At 53.8% G+C, this 22,167-nt stretch overlaps 1 protein-coding gene across 2 annotated transcripts in view; it reads left to right on the forward strand.

The window, feature by feature from the left end:
- Window positions 1–22,167, forward strand: part of Syt2 (synaptotagmin 2) — a 112,427-nt gene that overhangs the window by 49,849 nt on the left and 40,411 nt on the right. Inside the window, exon 1 of one of the 2 annotated variants that reach the window (XM_042258189.2) lies at window positions 13,374–13,525. The exons of the other annotated variant lie outside the window; for it this stretch is intronic. The gene's annotated coding sequence lies outside the window, so the exon portion shown is untranslated. Of the gene's footprint in view, window positions 1–13,373; window positions 13,526–22,167 lie in introns of those variants that run through there. 2 annotated transcript variants of the gene reach the window in all.

The following is a 22,167-nucleotide window of genomic DNA, read 5'->3' on the forward strand; positions in this document are numbered from 1 at the left end:
AACTCCAAAAATGAGATAAAGAACCCCCACAGTCCCAAGTGTGAGGGGTAATAGGCAACATGAGAATATAAAATGCTCATAAATGCTGGTGTTCCTAGGCTCTTTTCCAATCCTGCGTCCATTTAAGGATGTCTGTAATGACAGTTCTTTTCATAAAGATGACCCCAAGAATGGACCATGAGCTCGGTCGAACACAAGACACGGCAGAAAGAACCAATTTGGAAGAAAGGCGATGAGTGGTCCAGGGCTGCAGTGTGTGGGGTGCAGGTCGTAAGGGACACCTAGCCAGCGCTGGGGAGGACCAGCAAGGGCTGGAGAGCAGATGAACTGCAGGGAACTAACTCACTGTGTGCTTGAGACGGGATGCCTTTTCTCCCTGTGAACCCAAGCTGCAGGGCCTCTTTCCTGCTGAGGGCAATGTCTTCCACCATGCCCCTCTGAGATCAAACAGCGTGCTCTTCCAGAGACAAAGGGGTGGCTTGAGGTCTCTTTCTTCTTTCTTGGTGTCCAGAAAAAGATCTGTTTTTGTTACTGTTCTGCCGCTGTGATGAAACACCATGACCAAGGCCACTTACAAAAGAAAGCATTGAATGGGGGGTTTGCTCACCATTTCCCAGGGTTAGTGGCCATCATGGTGGGAAATGTGGTGGCTGGCAGGCAAGCATTCAAACGCATGAGCCTACGGGGGCCATTTTTATTCGAACCACTACAGGATCCTTCCCACTCACTGGTGGGTAGAGGTAACAGGGGCCACTGCTCTTTGCTTACCTACTCTAATACCTAGTCCTGGTATCAGAAAGAAATGTGTAAGAGCAGTCGTGCCAGTGTGGACTACGGACACCAAGAGGAGTTCCGTGAGTCAGCTAGTGCATCCACAGAGTGTGTCCATGGACCTCTGCCGTGTCCTGCTGCTGTCCCCCCCATGGGCAAAGAGCAAACATCTCCTCTCCAGCCCTGACACCACCGCCATTATCATTACAGACGATTGTCCACTGTGTACCAGACACTTGGCTAACTATTATTATTTTGCTGGGACAGGGCCTTTTGTGGCCCAGGCTGTTCTTGAACTTGCTGTGTAGCTGAGGATGACCACAAACTTGATCTAACATTCTTTTTATTTATTTTGGTGTTTTTTTTTTTTTTTTTTTTTTTTTTCAAGACAGGTTTTCACTATGTAGCTCTGGCTGTCTTGGAACTCACTATGTAGACCAAGTTGGCCTTGAACTCACAGAGATCTGCTTGCCTTTGTCTCCTGAGGGCTGGGATTAAAGGTTTTTACCACAATTCTGTAGTTCTGGTATTTGCACAGACTAAGCATTCTTTCTAGACATTTGTACTTGTGTGTATGGTTGTGCATGTACTATAGTGTGCATGTGTCAATCAGAGAATAACTTTCAGGAGTTCTGTCCTTCTGTTCTGGGGTTCTGGGGTTCAAACTCATCACTAGGCTTGATGGCAAGCACCTTTATCTGCTGAGTCACCTCTCTGGTCTCAACCTTGAACTTCTCATCTGCTTGCCTTTACCTTAGATAGTTGAGGCTGAGCTAGCGATCAAACTAAGCTTTGTGTCCCATGCCAAACGCCTGCATTTGGGACCACAGGACATGTCTCATGGTGAACGTGGTATGTGCCCAAAGAAGTTAGGAGTATGCACCCCAGGCTCAGAGAAGGCGGGTCTCCAGGGTCTCTTCAGCTACTTGCCTCCACCCCGCCCTGGTTAATGACATCTGTCCTACTGGTGTCTGTCTTGTGTCTGCCTGTGGTGTGGTCACATGGGTCTCCTCATTGGAGTGGGAGCTGCTTGAGGTCAGAGATAATCTCATCATTGTTATATGTCCGGTGATGAATGCAGTTTTGGTGTCTGGAGCTCTCAAAGTGTTTGCCGAGTGAATTAATGAATGAGTAAACAGATGAAATGAATGACATGTGTTACAGCCAACTTGGAGCAAATCAGGGGCTCTTTTGTGCCTCACCCTATTTACACCACGAAGATCCCTTCGTGGGGACAACCCCTCCGGAGACTGCGCGCGCATCTCAGCGGCAGGGTACCTGCCTAGCAAGCAGGAGGCCCTGGATGCAGTTCCCAGCACCAAGAAGTAGATTTTAAATTTTCCAATAAGCCCTCCAGCGGGGGTGGCGGAGCAGGCCAGCACCTGCAGAGCGTTCTCTTTGAACACCTGCCCCCTTGGAGCGCAGAGCGGAGCTGGCAGGCTGGTGATGGATGTGGGGTTGGCATGAAAAATTGAGGCCACGGGCTGAGCTCCCCCTGCCAGGCAGCTCCAGGGCTGCAGGGTGGTACAGGGCAGCCACGAGGGAGTGTTATCGATGGCCTGACGCGGCGGCATTTGGGGGAGTTTGCCTGCCCTCATGTGTAATTATGAGGCATAGAATTATACAAAGGGACAGAGCTGGATCGGGGGAAGGAGGAAATAGTTTGTCCCCAGCAGTGACAGCGAGGGAGCCAGGGAGAAAGGCCAAGCCATGCCTATCTTCCGGGTGCTTCCTCTGAGCTGCAGTTGGTGAGGCCAGCAGGTGGCCTGGGGGGGAGCAGTTATCGTGACATTGCCCTGAGCCTTAGGGTTTGGAACTGAAGTCTAAGGACTTCATTGGTCCCTGAGGCCTCTTCCCCTTGCATTTCTTGGGACAAGCTTCTTTGCACTCAGCTGGAATGCCTGGCACAGTGCTTGGCAGAGTGGGTATTGCATGGATGGATGCCAATAAATATATAAATTATACGGACCTATCAGGACAAGGGTGTTTGCCTTGAGACAGCTCTGGCTATGTAGTACAGGCTGGCTTTGAACTTGGGGTCTTCCTGCCTCAGCTGTCCAAATACCGGGATTACAGGCATGCACCACCAAGCCTGGGGAGGAATTTTGTGTCTTTTTATTGCTCTGTCTGTCCTCAGCATGTAGAACAGTGGCAGACACAGTAGATGCTGAGTGAGTATTTGCTGATCTACTAAATGGCTTTGAGGAAAGCGCGAGACCGTGGCAGGGGAAACCAAAATGCTTGCTAGGAGGGAGGGAGGGGGGGGGAGGAAGCAGGGACAGAATTCTGTTCCTTGCAAGAGTGGCCCGATGTCTATGCAGTCCTTGGCAGGAGCCTTGGGACCATCTCTCCTGTCTTTTGGGCTGATAGTTCTCAAAATGTAACCCGTAGACTCCCAGCTCAACATTTTCTGGGAAGACTGAACTCACCCTATTGCAACTGAATCTGGAGTTGAGCCTGGGAATCTGTATTTTGTGGAAAATTCCAGGAGTTTTTTAATGCCTCGTAAATTCTGGGAGCAGTGGCTTATGGCTGTCTGCAAAGAGATTTCTTGCCATTCTCTGCTATTCTGGGCTAGTGGTGGTCGCTGCTTACTGAGGACACACATGTCTTGTCACATAGCCCTGCCTCATGTCATAGGAGTATTGCTATATTACATTCAAGGAAACTGAGGCTCGGATAAGTTAGCGAAGTTGCCTTAGGTCACAGCAGTAAGAAAGTAGCAGGTTCGGGACCCAAGCTTGGGCTTCTGGTGACATGGTTTCTGCTTTTCCAGAGGACATTCCCCTTCATGGCTAACCCTCATCCCGCCACCCCATCCTCCTGTCTGGATCTCACAGGGGAGAGAGCTATCACTTCCGTCTGCAGTGACCTTGTGCTCCTCCCTGTTTTGATGGACACGCGGGAGGCGGGGGGCAGCCTCTCTCGGCAGACGGGCATCAGTCTGTTTTTACTGAAGACCTACATGCTAGGCACAGCGCCCAGGGAGCCTGGGCGGGGGGATAAGGTCCTAGAGGAAGCAGCTCTGACCCTATCGACCAGACTCCCTGTCCCTCACTCCAACTTACATGTCAGCAGCTGTCACCTGCTCGGCAGATGGGCTGACTGGCAGTATCCCTCCCTGGGCTGTTCCCAGATTGGCTCTGTTGTACCCTGGCTGCCCCTGAGCTACAGCCATCTGTGCCTGAGAGAGACTAAACACTACAGAGGGCAGACAGGGCTCTCCCAGCCCTTCCAGGTTGCGGGGAGAGAGTGTGGGACCTTGTGGTGCTTACACCACCTGAGCCCAGCTCAGACACCCGAGGACCAGCACGGAGCCAGATCTGTTATCTTTTCTGAGGTGGGAAATGTCACTCCTCCACTTACCTAGCCAAGAGCCGCTGCCCCGACCTTGCATCCAAGTTGTCTTTTTCTGCAGCTTTCTACCTGTCAGCTAAGTGACCCTGGTGTCTCTCCAGGGCGGTCAGACTCCCTGGAAACTCTTCTCTGAGGGAGATGGAAGGGAGTCAAGTAGCAGGGCTAAGTCTGCCCCTGATTTAATTCAGCCCTTCTGGATTTATTTTGATAACTGAGCTTAGTGCCTTTATTTATTTATTTATCTATTTATTTATTTAGAGATAGAATCCTACTATATAACCCAGGCTGGCCTTGAACTCATGATCCTTGTGCCTCAGCTGGCCGGGAACTGGGATTACAGACTTGTGTTGCCAAGCCCGGCCGCCATTGCCTTTGTAATGGGAGATGCAGAGCCTGGCATTCCCTGACTGTGAAACTTAAGACCCGAACACTTAACAGAGCCTGAGTGGAGGGAATGCCAGGCATTGGGGGGGGGGGTGGCTGCCACGTGCGTGCCCTGCCCCAGCCCTTGCAGCTTACAGCATGCTCAGTGCTCTGAAAGACGTGGGCGCCGCTGCCCCCTGCAAAGGTTCATTAGGAGAAAGAGAGTGATTGATTTCCTTGAGCCCATCCCAGACTGTGTGGGGGAGCCTCAAGCCCCGGCCCCCAGAGACCAGGAAGCTCAGAAGTGCTCTAATTCAACAAACATTTATGTCCGGTCTGGGCCTGGCTGTTAGGAAGGGACAATCAGCCGCTTTATGTTCCTCTGACCCAGACCTCCCCATTTTACCAAGAGCAGGGTCGGGGGGGGGGGGGGGGGAGGGGGCCTCTTCCCTGACAGGCTGGTCTCCCTGACGGGAAGGGGTTGGCATATTCCCAGGCAATCTGGTCACCCCTTTTTGAAAGCATTTGGCTTCGTATTTGCCCAGAAAACGAGGGCTTTTAGGATAAAAACTAACATCAACAACAAAAAAACCGGACCACTGCAATGCAGTGGCGCTGAGACGCAGCCTGCCCCGGCATAGCAGAGACTCTCCCAGCGCACCAGGGGCCGCCGCTTCCTCGCCCCCTCCGGCAGCTGCTGTCACAGCCCTGAGGCCCAGAGTGGGAGGGGGGGACTGCCCAGGTGGAACTCGGAGGGAGGCCATGACAGGGCTGGGGATGGAGAGGGCAGCAGACAGGGGTCCGGGTTAGGAGGTAGCTTCCTGCCCCTCGGCAGCTCCGTCACCCAGCTCATGTCTGATTCTCAGAGAACCCTCAGTTAAAACTCACATATGCCCATTGCTGGCTCCGTTCAGAGTGAGACGTCCTCTTAATTTTCTCCACTGTCTCTAAAAAACCCGGTGGTGTGTGTGTGTGTGTGTGTGTGTCTTTTCTATCCACCCACTTAGAGTATCCCAGCATAGAGACTCAAACCCATCGACTCTCAGGGCTGAAAGGAGCTTAGAGATCACCTTACCCAGTCCCTCTGTCACAGGAAGAGACCATTTAGCCAAGGTCACTCAGCTGGGCCAGAGCTGGTGGTAGAGCCCAGAGGCAAGACAAGAAGGGATGGGAACATGCCGAGGGAAACCCAGCCAGCGGGCTCTCAACAGGGGCCAGCGGCTTATTCCTGACTCACTAATGAAGTCTTCCAGTAGCTACTCAAGGCAGCCAGGGAGGCGATAACAGGGTTTGTGTGGTGTGCCCCCCAACCTCCTGCGTGCACATGCATATGTGAGTGTGTACACACGTGTGTGTGTGTGTGTGTGTGTGTACCCAAGTGCACACACGGGTAAGTGTTCCAAAGTCCACTTCTCTCTCCAGTGCCGCCGTGTTCTAGGACCACTGACAATACCGTCCAGGTGCTAGAAAGCACCTCCCCGGCTTCTAAGTGCCGCTGCAGGCCCCTCCTGGGAAAGTCCAGCGCCCTGGAAAGTCCAGGCCCTTCCCCAGGCTCAGCCTCCTTCAGTTGGGGTCCCAGGTCTGAGTCAGCTATGGGGTGGTGGTATGCGTGAGGGAGGACAGTCAGAGCCCTTTGCCCTCAGCTTTGGGGGCCCTGGCACAAGGACACAAATGTCTCCTTTCCCTGTCCTCATGTCTGCTTCATCTCTTGGTCTCTGTCATCCAGCCACGAGCCGGTAGCTTAGGAGTTACTTTTGAAAAAACAGTTATTATTTAACGCATGTGTGTGTGTCTGTGTCATGTGTGTGTGTATGTGTGTGTGTGTGTGTGTGTGTGTGTGTGTGTGTGTAAAGATGTCCAGAAAACCAGCTGTGTCAGGTCCCCCTAGGTCTAGAGTTACAGTAGTGTGAGCTGCCGGACATGGGTGCTGGGAATCGAACTCCAGTCCTCTGGAAGAGCTGTACATGCTGTGTCTCCAGCCCAAATTACTCTTAATGCTTCCCCTTCTCTCCCCTCACACCCAGTCCAACCCCAGAGCCAATCACTTTTTGCTCTTTCTATCCTGAGTTGCCTGGTCCAGCTATTAGCATCTCTGCTGGATTCTGCAGAGTCCAGGCAATCTGCCTACAGTGCACTCTCTTCTTCGCTGTGCAGTTAATATCTGCCCAGCCTTCAAATCAGGTCGAGCCTTTCTTCCTCCAGGAAGTCCTCCTTGATCTCCCTGAAAAATCTGATTGCTTTTGTGCACAGCACTGTCCCAGTGTTCTCTTTATATTAGTGGTTGCATCGCACATAGCATGGCGTGTGTGTGTGTGTGTGTGTGTGTGTGTGTGTGTGTGTGTGTGTGTGTGTGTGTGGTCAGTGACTGGTGTCACCTCGGCAAGCAAGCCAAGCACTCTGTGAGGACGCGACCCTGTTTGTTCTGCCCATCACTCCCCAGCTCAGCACCACAGTCTATTCATAAAGCAGATAGTTAACTGTAAGTTGTTGAGAGGATGAAGGAGTTGGCAGGTAAACTGAGGCAGGTTTTGTGGACAGAGGCAGGTGGGACTCTGGTGCCAAGAGCCCAGCCCTAAGAGCTGGCCTGAATGCAGGGTGCAGAGGCTGTCCCCAGCCCAGCAGGAAGCTGGTCCATCAGTCGGGGAGTGTGGGCAGCAGAAAGACCATGGAGAATGTGTCTTCTTGGATCACGTGACTGAAAATATTAGACCTTGGGAGCAATTAGTTAAGTTAATTAGCTCATCTATTTAAGCAGCAGCTAAAGCAACGGGGCCTGAAGACCATTTTGGGAGAGACACTCAATTATTTGCACCAATGTCACCCTAATTTCCCAGGAAGCTCAGCTATGGCTGGGCCAGGAAAGAGGCTTGAACACTCAATTAATTCCCCCATTTTGAGGCTGGAGTGGGAGGAAGCTGGCTAAAAGCAGGTTGTTAGTGCCCGGGAGCCCAGTGGCCCATCTTACTACTGTGCCCTGACCCTTCTGATCAAGACACAGGCTGAGATGTGACCCAGAGAGAGAATAACTTAGTCAAGGTCACCCAGCAAGTCAGAGCCAGTGACAGCCAGATCCCAGGTCCCTGCCTCCTTGCCCAGGACCTCCGCTTCACTGCCAGGGATCACCATGGCGACAGAGGGACACAGCTTGGCTCACCCAGAGAAATGTCCAGAAATGGGGCCCCGCCTCTATTCTGGATTCGTACCCTCTTCCTGGTCTCCGCGGAGAGAGGAGCACCTAGTCCCAGTTTTTCTCTGATACGAGGTCAGCAGCCAGGGGTGATGAAGTGTTTGCCACGTGCCTCAGTTGTGCTGGGTGAGCGGGGTGACTGCAAAGAACCCCCAGTGCACCAGCAAAGCCTTTGGAGACTGGTGAAGGACAGAGCAGAAGGAAGCCCATGAGGTCTGGCTGTCGAGCATGGAGGTGAGGCACTCTGACAGTGACTGAGTCCATCAGAAAGCAGTGCAGGGGAGCGGGCAGGGTGGGGTGCAGACCACTGGGAGACTGGGGCCAGAGGCATGGGTGCTGAGTGATCAGGCAGGGCCATGGCGAAGGGCCCTCATGGTCAAAAAGTAACACGCTGGCTGTGTGCGTCTGGGAAAGAGCGATACTTGGGTGGTGGTCTGCTTTCTCCAGTGAGAATGATGTCACTGAGTTGTCAAACCGTATGTGCAAAAAGACAAGAATATTCTGCACCGGGGAGAGACATATTTCCATGGATTCTTAGTTAAGGGCTTGCACTGCTGGCCCAGGAATCAAAACTCCAAAGGACGAGTGGTAGGAAAGAGAATTAGCCAGCCCTTGGGACCAGTGATCCAGAATTGAACCCCACATCCGCATGTCTAAGTGTCTGCGTGGTGTTTTCCCCGGAATGCAGTCCAGGCTTCTACACGGGGACTGTCCTAACTCATACCCCACAGTCTCTGCACTCTGGTGACAGACTGCACCACAGCTGCAGTCATGCATTCCAGAGCCCCCGAGGTTGCCCTGCGGCCTCCTCTACCGGTGGAGAGGATCTGTTCCATACCTGTGCAGTATTGGCTGCGATCTCTCTGGGGCTCCCTGGCTGCCCCACCTCCAAGCCTCACCCCGATGTAAGGAAGCTTTCACAGTGTGCCTCACTGCTCACGGTCTGACCTCCAAGGCCCTTTGAGTTCAGGCCCCTGACGATGCCTGAATCCCATTCCATTCCCCATCACTCCTTCCCACCCTGTTTGTGAACGAGGCTGGGAGACCTTGCAGAAGGCGGACTCTGGGTGCCAGTGAGAGGCTGTCTGCCTTGGGAGTTTCTCCACAGCAGGCCCCACGGAGGCCCAGGGAAACACCCCACCCCATGGCCACCTCTTCCTTCTCTCTCTCTCTCTGCAGCTCATGTGCCTCTCTCCGCCAGTAGGGACTGTGACCTACAGTGTGTCATTCCCAGGCCTAGCAGAGTGTGTGACACACAGTGCATTCTCAGGAATGCTTACCCAAAAAAATGTGGGACAGAGAGTTCCAGGTTGCATTCTCTCTTTCTCTACAGGAAAAATCCAACTGTGCTAGAAATCCAGCTAACAGAGGCTGTGTGTTCCGACCAGTAGATGGCAGTAGAGGTCACCGTGTGTGAGCAAGTGCCCCACCCCCACTTCAGGTGGGCAGGCTTACCTGGAGTGGAGGACCCTCCCTGAGGTGCCTCCCTCCCACAGCTGTTATCTTGGCTTCTTGAAGCCTCTGGAGAGAGGCTCAGTGTACAGTTCCAATTTCCTTTCCCTCTTCAAGGCCAAGCTTGCATTGTGCATCGGTGGCCTGGGAATTGCTACTCATGTCTAGGAAAAGCCCTCCTTGGGGAGATCTAGAGATGCTCTCTTTGAGTCCAGCTAGAACTGGAGCTGTAGCAGGAAGATGCTCAAAGTGGCGGTGTGCTGTTGGGCAGTCCTCTCTCTCCCCAGGAGGTGGGTGGCTGTCTGAACCCACAGATCAGGGCTTGAATCCTGGCTTGGGCCCTGGCCCTGGAGACTGGAGGCTGAAGTTCCGGAAAGGCCCTTTGCCTTTCCGGAACTTGAGTTTTCTCAGCTGTGAAGCCGGAGGCTTCTGGGTCTGGGGGCTGCTGCTCTGAAACCAGGGTGGTGGAAAGAGGGACAACGTTGAGGAGGAAAGGGTCCCTGTCAGCTCTGGTGATGGTCATGGTGGCGTCTGCAGGAGCTGAAGGTCTTTGCAGGAATCTAGTTTCTAGAAGGGAAGCGCTGGGACTCTTGTATTGTCTGGACAGGTGTGGAGAGGAAGAGTCCGTCAAGGGGAAGGGCTGTCACATACCAACTCAACCTGCTCTCTCACACCTCGTTCAGGAGAAGCCTGGGGATGGGGTGGGAGCTAACTTCCAGCAAGCCTTCTTCTGCACTGTGCATGCAGCAACCTCAAGCCGCTTTGCAGGGACCCAGCTGTGGTGTGCTCCTGGAGTCAAGCCTGGGGGAGGAGCTGTCAGCTCAGGTGACAGGGACAGGAAGAAGGACACCTGAGCAGCAGCAGTGGGTTTCAGGGCATCCCTTCAGTGTGTAATCCCCAACCCCATTCCGTCCCGGAGCTCTGGCAACAGGCCTGGGGTGTGCTGCTTAGATGCAGAGAGCCAGGGCAGATCCCTGTCTGTAGGGGAGGGGCTTAGAGCCGCCACCTCATTGGACCCTGAAGGGAGACACTTTGCTCATAGTGTGTGGACTTATTTGGGAGTGACCTTGGTCACCTGGACCTCCAGCCCCTTCCCTGGCTACTCCTGGGTCAGCCAAGGCATGCATCCATGGCTGGGAGTTGGGTTGGTTTGAGCTGGTACCTGGGGCCGACTCGGGGTGAATGCAGAGAATTGGTGGCAGCCTGGTGAAGCCAGGTGGAAAGGGGAAGAGCTGGCACCAGCTGCAATCCCTTTCCCCAGGAAGTCTAGGACAGATGTCAGGCTCTCAAGAGCCACTAAATGAGGTGCTGTGGCAGGGGGAGATTTGGCAGGTGAGGATCCAGTATCCTAGGGAGAAGCCAGAAGTAGCAGAAGGTTTGAGTCCTTCACCAGCGGAGTGAGCACATCCCTAGAGTACCGTGGTCTCTCTGCACCCACCATCCCCTTAATCCAGGATAATAACCCTGTTTTATAGTTAACTCCTACGTTGTAGGTGAGAGGTTACATAGTCTAGTCACACCAGGTACCTGTGGCAGCCCTGGCATTTAGGACACTCAGCCTCATGCTGACTGAGGATTTTCTGTGTATGTGGAGGCTAGACCAAAGGAAGGCCTCTCAAGGAGATTACAGTTAAGAGTATAGCCGGGCAGTGGTGGCGCACGCCTTTAATCCCAGCGCTCGGGAGGCAGAGCCAGGTGGATCTCTGTGAGTTCGAGGCCAGCCTGGACTACAGAGCGAGATCCAGGCCAGGCACCAAAACTACACAGAGAAACCCTGTCTCGAAAAACAAAAACCAAACCAAACAACAGAGTGAACAGAGTGAACGAAAAACAAAAACCAAACCAAACAACAGAGTGAACAGAGTGAACAGAGTATACAGGGTGAAAACAAAGGAGGGGGAGGGGCATGGAACTGAGGCTAGCAGTGCTGGGGGTAGGTGGGGTGGGAGGCTGACATGGTGAGATGGTGAGGGGGAAGAGAACAGTGCCTGAGTCGGCGAGAACAGCGTGTGCAAAGGTCCTGGGGTAGGGCAGAGCACTGAGGGCAGAGATGTGGGCAAGGGCAGAACCTGGTGACACTGGAGAGTGGGAAGGGGCAGCACCTTGAGACTCAGGGGCAGGAAACTTGCAAGAAGACGAAGAAGGAGGACAAGTGGTTGGAAGGAGCACTTGGGGAGGAGGGGGAGGCATAGCCATGCACTCAGTCAATGAGGACTCTAGGGAAAGATCAGCATCTAGAACCACTGTGACTCCTTGGTGGAGTTACCCACATTTTAGGGGACTTCTGTTCCATCACCACACAAAGAACTATCCCTGCCTTGCCCTGAAGCCACCTGTGTGGATTGAGAGATCAAGGTTTGCTCTTACAACCCCTGTCAGGGAGGGAGCCAACTGCAGATACCTTCCTCAGAGGACCTGCTCAGCTCCCTGCCTGCGGAGATGGCACCCGATCCTGTCACATGCCAACAGAATTCCACTCACTACCCCTCCACCCTAGGAGGGGACAGGCACAGGGAGACAGTCTGTAAACCAAACAGGTATTTCTAGAAAGTGTGGGCATAACCTTGCAGACGGACTTCACCCCTGCTCTTAGACCCAATTGCACGACAGTGGTGAGCAAGCTCAAGGCATCTTTCAGTTCCTGTAGCAGTGTCCTTTTAATCCATCGCGAGCATCACCATTCATCCACTCCCGTCACGCAGGCGTGGGTCCTGCCTTTGAGCACTAGTTAAAGGAAACCCTGTATTCTCACCTGAGAGCCACCCCCAGTACTCTGTATGTTCTGACCTTGAGCTCTTGACCCTCAGGCCACCCCTTCTTTCTGGAGAACGGCCACCTGGGAGCACCCTTCCCAGCGCCCATGTGCAGCCCCTGCCAGGTGTCCAGACACATACTCCCGCCCAGGCATGCTGCCTGGAATTCTCCCCCCCCCGCCCCCCCCCCAGTTAGCTTTTTTGTAGCCTAGGGGCCTTCAGCAAGCAGCCCCACAAAGAGCAGCACGCTGCGGGACTCCTGCAGTCGCTGGGCATGGGCATGATGGCACAGCCTTGGGGCTGGGGACAGGGAGATGAAGAAGAGGGGGTTGATGGTAGGTTGGTAATTTCCCATCTCCCCCAGATATGCCCAGGGGAAACCCTGGAAAGCCTAAGCTGGTTCTCCCAGCTCGTCTGACCACTTCCGCCGCCGGCGGGTCCTGAACTTGTGTTTCTGAGTGTACTGAACAGGATGGGACGAGAAAGGTGCTGCCGCAGAGGGTGGAGCAAGCCGGACCGACTCGAGCAAGGGTGGGGTGGTCTGGGGAAGCCTGACCAGCCACTGGGGGGACTGGGCTTCTGAGATCTTAGCAGCAGAGGTGTTGGGGAGGGAGTGTGAGGGACAAGGGTGAGACCAAGACCCTGGGGAAGAGGGGGCACCCTGGTTCCAAGCCTCCCTGCCACTCCCTACTCAGTGCCCTCACTCAGGGTTTGTGGAAGCCCAAGAAGAAGAAAGCAAGATTTGGGACAAGCAGGGAGGGCTCCAGGACACAGCCCTTGTGAGGTCAGCTTCTTTTCTTCCGCGTTCCCCCTCCCTGAGTTACCTATGGAAAGCCCCCGCACCCTGTCCTGACTCCACCCTCCAGAAACCTGGCGCAATGCCCCCTGGACTACACCCCCTCCTTCTCTCCCTTCCGGGTATGCCTTTTGTTCCCCCTCCCTTCTCTTTTATTTCCCCTCGACTCAGGAAAACCTTCAACTGTATCCCTGAAGCACGTCACTCCTCTCCCCTCTCCCCTGCAGTTCCGACTGGCGGAGGTCCCCCTCTCTCTCTCGCTCCCCTCCCCCAACCACTCTTGAGCACTGAGAAGCTTGGAAAAGCTTGCAGTGGCGGGGCGGGTGGAGAGTGTCGTAGGAGGGCATTGCGCGGGCGGGCGGGCGGCAGGGATTCTCCGCAGAGCCGGGGGAGCCCCATGCGGTTCCAGGGTCTGAACCACCCGGCCTGCAACTTCTGAATGGCCGCATGCGGTTAAACCCCTCTTCCCGGTGATTCCAGGCTGCACCTTCCCGGGGCGGCCCCTTCTCTGCCGCCCTCTGCGGGCTGTCCTGGCTGAAGAAGGGGGGCGTGGGGGTGCCGGTGCAGGTCCCTGCTCCCCGGGATCCGAGATCCGGATCGGGATCGGGGATCGCCTCTGAGGGGCCGCACGCGCGTGTGCAGGCGGATGTGAGGCGCATCTCAATTGGCGGGCGGGGGAAGCGGATCAGGTTGTTACTACTGCAGAGCGCGCGAGCGAGGGAGCGGGAGGAGAGCTGCAGCGCCGGCCGGCGCGGGAGTGGGAAGAGGGGACCCGGACTTCGGGGCGCCAGGCTCCCGCTGCCTTCTCCACCAGCCCACGCCGATCAGCTCCCGGAACGTCCCCGGGTAAGAGGGAGCCCAAGCAGGGCACCCTGCGAGGCCATCCCCATGCCCCGCAGTCCCAAGCGAGGCCACACCCAGGACACCAGCAGCTTCCCAGGGCCTGGTGCTGGACCCCGGACTTTCTGGGTTTGGTACTTGGCTGAGGTATAAACTAAGTGCAGGACCAGCCCCTGGTGAGATCGGGCTCCGGAAATCCACTTGTTTGTCCCGGGGGAGATGTCCTGAATATCTTAGGAACCTCTCCACCTCGACCTGTTCTAGTGCGGAGCCTAGGATAGCGCATCTGTGCTGGGACAGGGAGCTAGCTGGAAAGCCAGGGCACTTACAGCTTTGAAACCATAGGAAGAAGTGCCCTGGAGGGCGGATGGAGTGGGTGTGCGGTGAGAAGCATGTGCAGGGCGTGGGGGACCCTGCTTGCCCCCGCCGCAGTGAGGATGAGTTGGAGGATCCACGTGCGTGCGCGGAGCTTTGGAGCCCCCTGGCGCAGAGCGGAGCGCAGTGGGGGTGCTGGCACTCTGCAGAACGCAGGGCTCACTGTCCTTTGCACTCCTTATCGGCCTGGTCTGTCCACGCCAGAATCTGCGGTCATCTTTTCTGCCCCGTTCTCTCCCCAGAACTTTTTTCATCCTCCAACCAGTGCCGCGGCTTTGTGCAATGAAGGGATCAGGGTTCTCAAGGATCCTGGCAAGCAGCCATGGACCTAGAAGAGGCCCGGGAGAAGGGGAGAGTGGGCAGGAGTGCTTTACAGGATTTGCTGTGTGACCTTGGATAAATAGTGTACCTATGGGAGTCTCAGTAGGATGTAAGGAATTGGCTTACCACACAGGAATGGGGATGATGTAGGGCAGAATGAGGAGGAAGGAGTTCCGGTGAACGAGCCCGTGAGTCCTCCTGCCAAGCTTCTGTGTCTGGGAATTCACCACCTTTGATTCTTGGCCTCTGCAGAGAGTCCTGTGCACCCCCGGGGGTGGGGTGGGGTGACAGTGTGAAACTCTGCACCCAGAACTCCAGGGGGAGTCAGAAGGCTTCCATCCCGACCTGTTTGCTGACCTTGATGAACACTTTTACCCCTCTGTCGATCTGGAAATGGGGGTTTGGGACATAGAGCATTTGAGGATCTGGGGTCTCCCCAAGCCTGACACCTGCTGTCCCAACTGAAGGGAAGGAGGAAGCAGGGTGTAGAAGGCTAGCCTCTGGGCATATAGTTCTCTCACCTTCCCAGTGGACAGAGGCCTACAGCCTATCCCGTTACTGCTGTTCCTCAGTCTCCAGCCTGGGAGGAAGGCAGGCCAGTGCCAGCCCAGAACTGCTTACCCTCTGCACAGGGCATAGCCTTCCCCGGGGAGAGGGTCCCTGGGGTAGATAGGAGCATCAGAGTCCTCTCAAGGTCATGCTGTCTGCTCTGCTGTCCGGCTACCTCCAGAATCCTCCCAGCTTAGAAAGATCTCCAGTGTGAGCAGTAACAGCCCATTGCACAGCCTGGACTGCCTGCACACCATCTCACTGGGGTCATTCTTGGGGAGGACCTGTGGGGACTTCAGCCTGGCACTGGGTCTCAGGTGCTGGAGGAAGACCCCTGGATGAAAACAAAGGAGTTAGGTTGAGTCTACAAGCCCTGCTTCTCATCTGTATGATTGGATGTGTCCTTGGGCCAGCCTTTTCCTTGTCTTCCTCATCTGTGTATGAAGAAAGTCAAGTCGGAGAATGTCCCGGAACCCGTCCGTCTCTGAAGACTTGGGGCTGGAGGTCAGGATTGGTGCCTGAGTACCAGACCGGGGTTCAATGGGAGCAGGTGGCTCTGGAACCCCCAGGGCACGGCTCCTCCCAGCTTCCTATCCCCAGGGATGCCTTGAAGCATGCTTTAAGAAGTAGGACCCGGTTCCCAGGCTCCGCACAGCCCTGGAGTAAGACCTCTGGAGCCCCATCCTGCTGGTTACTACTCAGTGACCTTGAGTGAGTGCCTTTCTATCTTTGAGCTTCAGAGACTTCGTTGTCAAAACACAGCCAGTGATAAAGGCGGTGGTATTCTAGTGTTCCTAGGGAGATTAAAGAAGAAACATGTGAAGGGCTTAATACAGCGTGGATCCCAGAAGAGCCTGAAGAGCCACGGCCATTATTCATCGTATCAGTCAAAGCCCGTGGCACACAGGCAGAAGGGCAGCTGGGAGCAGGGGCCATGGGGAGCAGGGTGAAGCCTAGGGGACTTGCAGTATAATCACCCCAAAGAGCCCAAAGCTTCCACGGGGTGTGGGAGCAGCTACTGTCCCTGTCCCTGTCTCTTCGGCCACCAGGCACTGTGCAGTAGGAACTTCATGGGGAGGAGACACTGGCTGGCTTCTTCACACTCTCACTACCTCAGGTCTGCCCTCCTCAGCCGATGCCACTCCCGGTCTCTTCTGTGGTTATGACAAGATGGCTTTTTAACCTCACTCCCTGGACCATCCAGGAATGAGCCAGCTGGTGGCTAGAGAGAGACTGGGTGTTTCTGGAGGATGTGGCCAGTTGCAGAGCAAAGAGATCCGCTGAGGACTCCCAAGATCCCGAGACCACACCAGACCATGTGTGCGGGTGTCCTGTGGAGAGGGAAGCAGGGCCAGGGTTTACCCCAGACTTGCTGTGTGAGCTTAGGTAAATTAACATCCTCTCTGGGCCCCAACTTCCTTATGTGAAGTGGAAGGCCAGCTAGAAGAATTTGTGCTGGCCCTGCTGGCTGTTGGGAGGTTTGTTGGGGCCATTCAGGCATCTAATGGTTGCTGTCCCTGGTGTCTGTCTTGTGACTCAGGACAATGCCCAGCGAGTCCTAATGGTTAAGACCAGAGGTTCCTTAGTAACTGTGTGGATTTAGGCCAGTTCTTTTATGTCTCGGAGCCTCATTTGTCTCATCTGTGAAATGGGGATCGCGTACCTTGCCTTTTAGGGTTCTTAAGATCACATGGGGATCATTTATGTAAAACTCTGGGAATCTGATGTGTTCCTACTGTGCTCATCGGTGCTGCCTAGGGGTTCTCTGTCATACAGAGGGAGATCGGAGGTCACCCTTGCAGCTGCCACCATGCACAGGCCTCCCAGAGAGTGCTGTTTCCTGGGTCCTCCACCTGCTCTGCATCCTGGGCACAGGGCATGGGGTGGAGAAACTCAGCCATGAGGCGGTCAGGGAGGCAGAGGTGCACCCCCCTCCCCTTCAAGGTTCCCTGTGAGGAAAGGCTGAGGAATGAGGTCTTGGAGGAAATGCAGATGCAGCCAGGGCATTGCTGCATGCTGGGGGATTATTGGGTAAGGGGACTTCAGAATTAGGCATCCAGATGGCCTCAGGGCCATCTCCATTCATTCCTTTAGTTCTTCTGATCATAGGGGACTGAGACCCAGAGGGAGAGCACTTTGGCCAGTATCACACAGAGAGTTAGAACCAGTGGTAGAGCTGAGTCAGCACTTTGGGGCCCTCGGTCTCTCTTTCTGTCTTCCTTGTTAAGCAGAAGGCAGTTATTTTCCATTTCTTCTAGCATCGGAGCCTGAGGCACAGTGCTGTGGTGGCAGGAAGGACGTGGGTCCTGAGAAGGAACCTCCTCATTGCTGGTGACAATGTTGAGTTCTTAGAAGAATAGAGAGCGAGCACAAAGTTCCCCAGTGTCGGGCCAGAGTCCCGCAGGCACCACACCGGCCACCCCACTCCTGTCCCTTCAACCCAGACATGCCACCCGGCAGCGGCAGGGCAGCCAGAACATGAGGAGAAACCACGTGGGCTTGGCAATGGAGTCCAGACAAAGGCCAAAGGACAGGCGTCTGATTCTCAAGACCGGCTCTGCTTTCTTGACCCGTCTGGGATGGCTGCTGCTGCGAGCTGCCAGCCTGCCAGCCGGCTCTGCTTCCCAGAGGAAGGAGGCAGCCAGCAGCCAGCTAGTGCTTTGCTCTCGGTTCCACTGGCCAGCCGAGTGAAAGAAAGTCAATATTTGCCCAGCGGCAAAGGACAGCAGGACTGGGGGGAGGCACGGCAGGAAGGGTAGAGTTGGGGACCGGAGTGCTTGCTTCCTTTATGCTCCCCAGAGTGAATAATGCTTTATGTGTCTGAGTGCACCCTGAGCTGGTCTGGTCTGGCCCACGCGGCCACATGTCCTCCCGGCAACCCTCTCCCCTAATACATTCCCTTTATTATAAGCTGATGCCTCCCCACCTTCCACCCCCTAGAGAGGTGGGATTTGAGGCTTTTGTAGAAAGGTCTGGCAGCAGATGGCCCATTGAGCTGCCTGCAGAAGATACTGCAAAGGAACAGAAAGGCAGGCATCCTTATCTGGGCTCCCAAGCCCGGGGACAGATGTGCCGAGTCCTTGGTAGGTCAGGAGAGGTGGAGAATGCCTTTGTCACACCACCTCTGCATTGTTTCCTCCCGGAATCCTGCTCCATTTTCTCTGTCCTGAAATGCAGAGGGGCTGGAGGAGAACAGACAGGGTCATGCCGCCTCCCTCTGCCGAAATGACATTCTTGGACACATGGCAGCTGCCAACTGTTTGAATGGCTTCTCTTGATTTGCGAGGCTTGAGGAATCTTGTCATGGCAGTTTAACAAAGGGTGTGTTTGGAAGCAGATGCGTGTTTTATGCGCTAACAGGGCTCTACTCCAGCAGGACGGGCTGTGTGAACTGTAAGGAAGGGCCTCCGCTGTGGGAATCAGCGGTGGTTAGTGACTGCCAGATGGGCACCCATGGGAGGTGATCTACTGAGCTCGCTCACTTTCTTAGGATCAGTCAACGCTGTTACCTGACCCAAGAATAACACTGGTCTCAGCCACCAGCCCCAGTAGGAAAGATCAAGAAGCCATCAATGGAGGTGACTTAACGTGGCTACTCGCAGTGTGGTTGACGAGGCTGCCATCTCCGAGCGTGCCTTCAGCTCGGACTTGAGGGTAGCCACCTGCCAGGGACAGACTGTAGCCTGGCCCCTGGCCTTCCCTCCAGCATGAGGTTCCTAGCACTAGCAAACTTCCTTCCTGACTCCTGGGACTCCTAGAACCCACGGGAGCTCTTTCGATCTCTGGTGTGACTGGACCCAATGGCCATCTGGTGCTAAGGCTAGGTGCCTGGGTGGATGGCCTGTGTGCAAATTCCAGCTCCTCCATTGTTTTGTCTGGGAGGCTTTGACTAAATTATTTCAATATCCCAGTGTCCTTATATGTAAAAGTGGAAATAAAGTAGTTTGAAACACATAGGATTGATGTGAGGATTTAATGTACTAATATTTACCTAGATCCTGGAAGTTGGTAGAGATATGAAGATTACTCTGTAAAATGCATCCGTGATCGATATAGGGGGGTTCATAAAACAGAAGGGAGCATGCTGAAGAGAAAGAAGCTCAGAGCTGGAAGTGGGTGAGGCAGGGTGTGAGTGAATTTGATAGGAAGGATCTGGAACATGGCGGACTGCCCATGAGGACTGTAGACAAGCTGCAGCTCTCTGCTTACCTCAAGCCCTTGGGTCCTAGTTGTGCCCTCTTGGAAATGCAGTGAAGGAGGTCAGTCTGCCCGCATCTCCCCCAGTGTCCCGTGTTGCATGACGGTCTGGCAGAGCCAGCAGGCCTGGCACACCCACAGGATGGCCTCTTCCTGCCTGCTCTCTGGACACACGCAGACATCCCAACTGAGTCCCTGGCACCAGACCCAGCGGGCCGTCCTCCCAGTGAGACTCTTCGGCTTCTGGGTGGCTTTGGCCGAATCTGGTTGCTCATTTTCTGGTCTTCATTTGTCTGAGGGAAAGGCCTGATGGTTTTGTGCTCCAGAGTGCCAAGGCAGGGCACGGACATGCTGCTGTGCCTTGATGGCCAAGCAGAGGGCAGGGCAAGAGAGTCTTCCTTCCAGCCCGAATGCCCTGGCTGAGAGCCCTGGACAGCCTGAGGTGAGGTCTTCCTGGGATGTCAGAGGCCTTCCTCTCCTGCCAATAGCATGGAGCCAGTGGCTCAGAATCGGGATCTTGGTTCCACATCACATCCAGCATCTTTGCTGTTTGGAGAGTGTCCTGTTCCTTTGCTTCCCCTTCCCAAGGTGGGACAGTTAGCCAACAGGGTCTGCTGAAGGTACTAGATTAACGATTAGGCCACAGGCGTCTCATCGATCCCCAACATCTGCCGAAGACTGTAAGGTGACCAGGCTGTACACCCAAAGCCAGGAACTGGGAGATGCCCACTGCCCCTTAATTCTTTACCCGGTCATGTGGGGCGAGGGGTAGGATGAAAGAGGGGAATGCATTATTTCAGAGCTACTCAGGGTCTTAGAGAGGCCTGCCTAGGATCATTCCCCGAGTGTCTCCTCAAATATCATCCTATCAAGAGCCCAGAGTATGAGGTTGCCTGGCTGAGGTCACTTCTGAAGTCAACCATGAACTTATGGCCCGGCATCGCTGTGTTTGATCTAGCCCACTCCCCAAGCTTTGGTATAGCTTTTGGTATACTTGGCTAGTATTGTGGGGTTCGCCTTCGGTGCCTGTCTCCTATGACCTTGGTCCTGACCTTGAATCTCCCTATGTATCATCCTTGTGTAAATTGGATGTGTTTAGACTAGATAATAGGCAGAACTTCACTTGTGGCATCCTTGGTATGGGTAATAGAGGTTCCCTCACTAAACACACACACACACACACACACACACACACACACACACACACACACACACACGTATATATCCAGTGTCTCTCCATATAGTCCAAGTTGGTCTCAAGTTCACCATGTGCCCTAGACTGGTACTGAACTCACTGTGGAACCCAGGCTGGCTTCAGACTTGCTGAAATCCTCCAGTACTTCCCAGTGTCAGGATTAGAGGCATGAGCTACCATGCCTGACTCTTCCCAGGACATTCAAGGCCACATGTGGTCTCCCGTGAATCTGGGCTGATGTAGACCATAGGGAAACTTCAGAGAACAGCCCTAGATTTGAAGTTTTAGCTGACAACCTATAATTAATCTATTATGCCTGACAACCTGAGTTCAGTCCCTGGAACCCACGATGGAAAGAGAGAACCAACTCCAGCAAGTTATCTCCTGACCTCCACACATGTGCTGTGGTTTGTGTACCACCCCCCCCAACACACGAACACGAACACACAAATAAATAAGTATAATAATTTTTTTTCAAAGTCCAAAATCAGGTCCTGAACCCACTAGCTTCGGGCACGTGGCTTTGAGCCTCTTTTTGTTTCTTTAAAAAAATGGTTGCTGGGTTGTGGCGGTGCACACCTTTAACCCAGCACTTGGGAGGCAGAGGCAGGTGGATCTCTGTGAGTTCGAGGCCAGCCTCGTCTACAGAGTGAGTTCCAGGATAGCCAGGGCTGCACAAAGAAACCCTGACTAAAAAAACAAAACAAACAAGCAAACAATCAAACAACAACAATATCGGGGACTATGTGTGGCCCGCAGCACAACAACAAACAAACAAAGGTTGATGTACTTCCTCTGGCTTTGAACTCACTAGGTAGCCAAGGATAACCTTGAATCTGTGCTCCAGCTGTCTCCACTTCCTGCGCGCTGAGATTGCAGATGTACTCTGTCATGCCTAGTTTTACATGGTGCTGAGGATAGTAGCCACCCAGGTCCTATGCATGCCAGGCAATCCATGTACCCACAGCCCAGCCCCAGCCCAGCCCTGAGCCTCACTTCTGAAATGGGATTGGCGCTACTTAGGAGTTTCTAAATACCTACCTCCTTTAAAAACACAGCCCGAATGAGATACTGTTCACATGCCAAAACAACTAACCCATTTTAAAATGTGCACTTTGATGATTTTACCATCACCATATCAATTCCACAACATTTACACACACACACACACACACACACACACACACACACACACACACACACACACAGAACCCCCAGATAGGTTGCAATCCCCTTAATTTCCATTATTCCAGCCCTATCCAGCTAATGAACTGGCTTTCCGTCTCTATAACTTTGCCCCTTCTGGATCTTTCCATAAGCCGAGTCACTCGGTGTATGCCAGTGCGCCAGGCTACCCCCACGCTGGGCAGGACCAGGGCTTCCCTTCTGTCTGGCGGATGGCATCTAGATGTGGACATGCGTTATGCTCACGTGTGCATAGTTGACAGGCATTTGGCTTAGGACTTCACAGCCCGGGACACTGTGATGCTCTGAGCACCGGGGGAAAGGCTGTCAGGACAGTGGTTTCATTTCTCGTGGCTGTGTACCTAGCATTGGAATTGCTGTGTTCAATTATTTACTTTTTAAAATCAATCTTTTATTTATTTATTTATTTATTTATTTATTTATTTATTTATTTATTTATTTATTTATTTATTTCTGGGGGTGCATGTCACAATACTCATGTAGAGGTCAAGAGGCCACTCACAGGAGTCACTTCTCCCATCATGGGGGTTCTGGGAATCAAACTCAGGTCACTAGGCTTGACAGTGGACACCTTTACCTGCTGAGGCATCCATTTGGCCTGATTGATTGATGGATGGATGGATTGATTGATTGATGATTTAGAACTCTGTATTCATGTAGACTAGCTCCTTAATCAACACAAGAACTATGATTATCTTCATTTTTCCAAGAGTGGAAACTGAGGCATCATTTGCAAGACCTTCAGTTAATAGACTCAGGATTTGGATGCTAGACCCTTAGGTCAGCACAGTTGCCTCTGTGTGGG

Source organism: Peromyscus maniculatus, chromosome 11, assembly GCF_049852395.1.
Source record: "Peromyscus maniculatus bairdii isolate BWxNUB_F1_BW_parent chromosome 11, HU_Pman_BW_mat_3.1, whole genome shotgun sequence".
Lineage (NCBI taxonomy): Eukaryota > Metazoa > Chordata > Mammalia > Rodentia > Cricetidae > Peromyscus > Peromyscus maniculatus.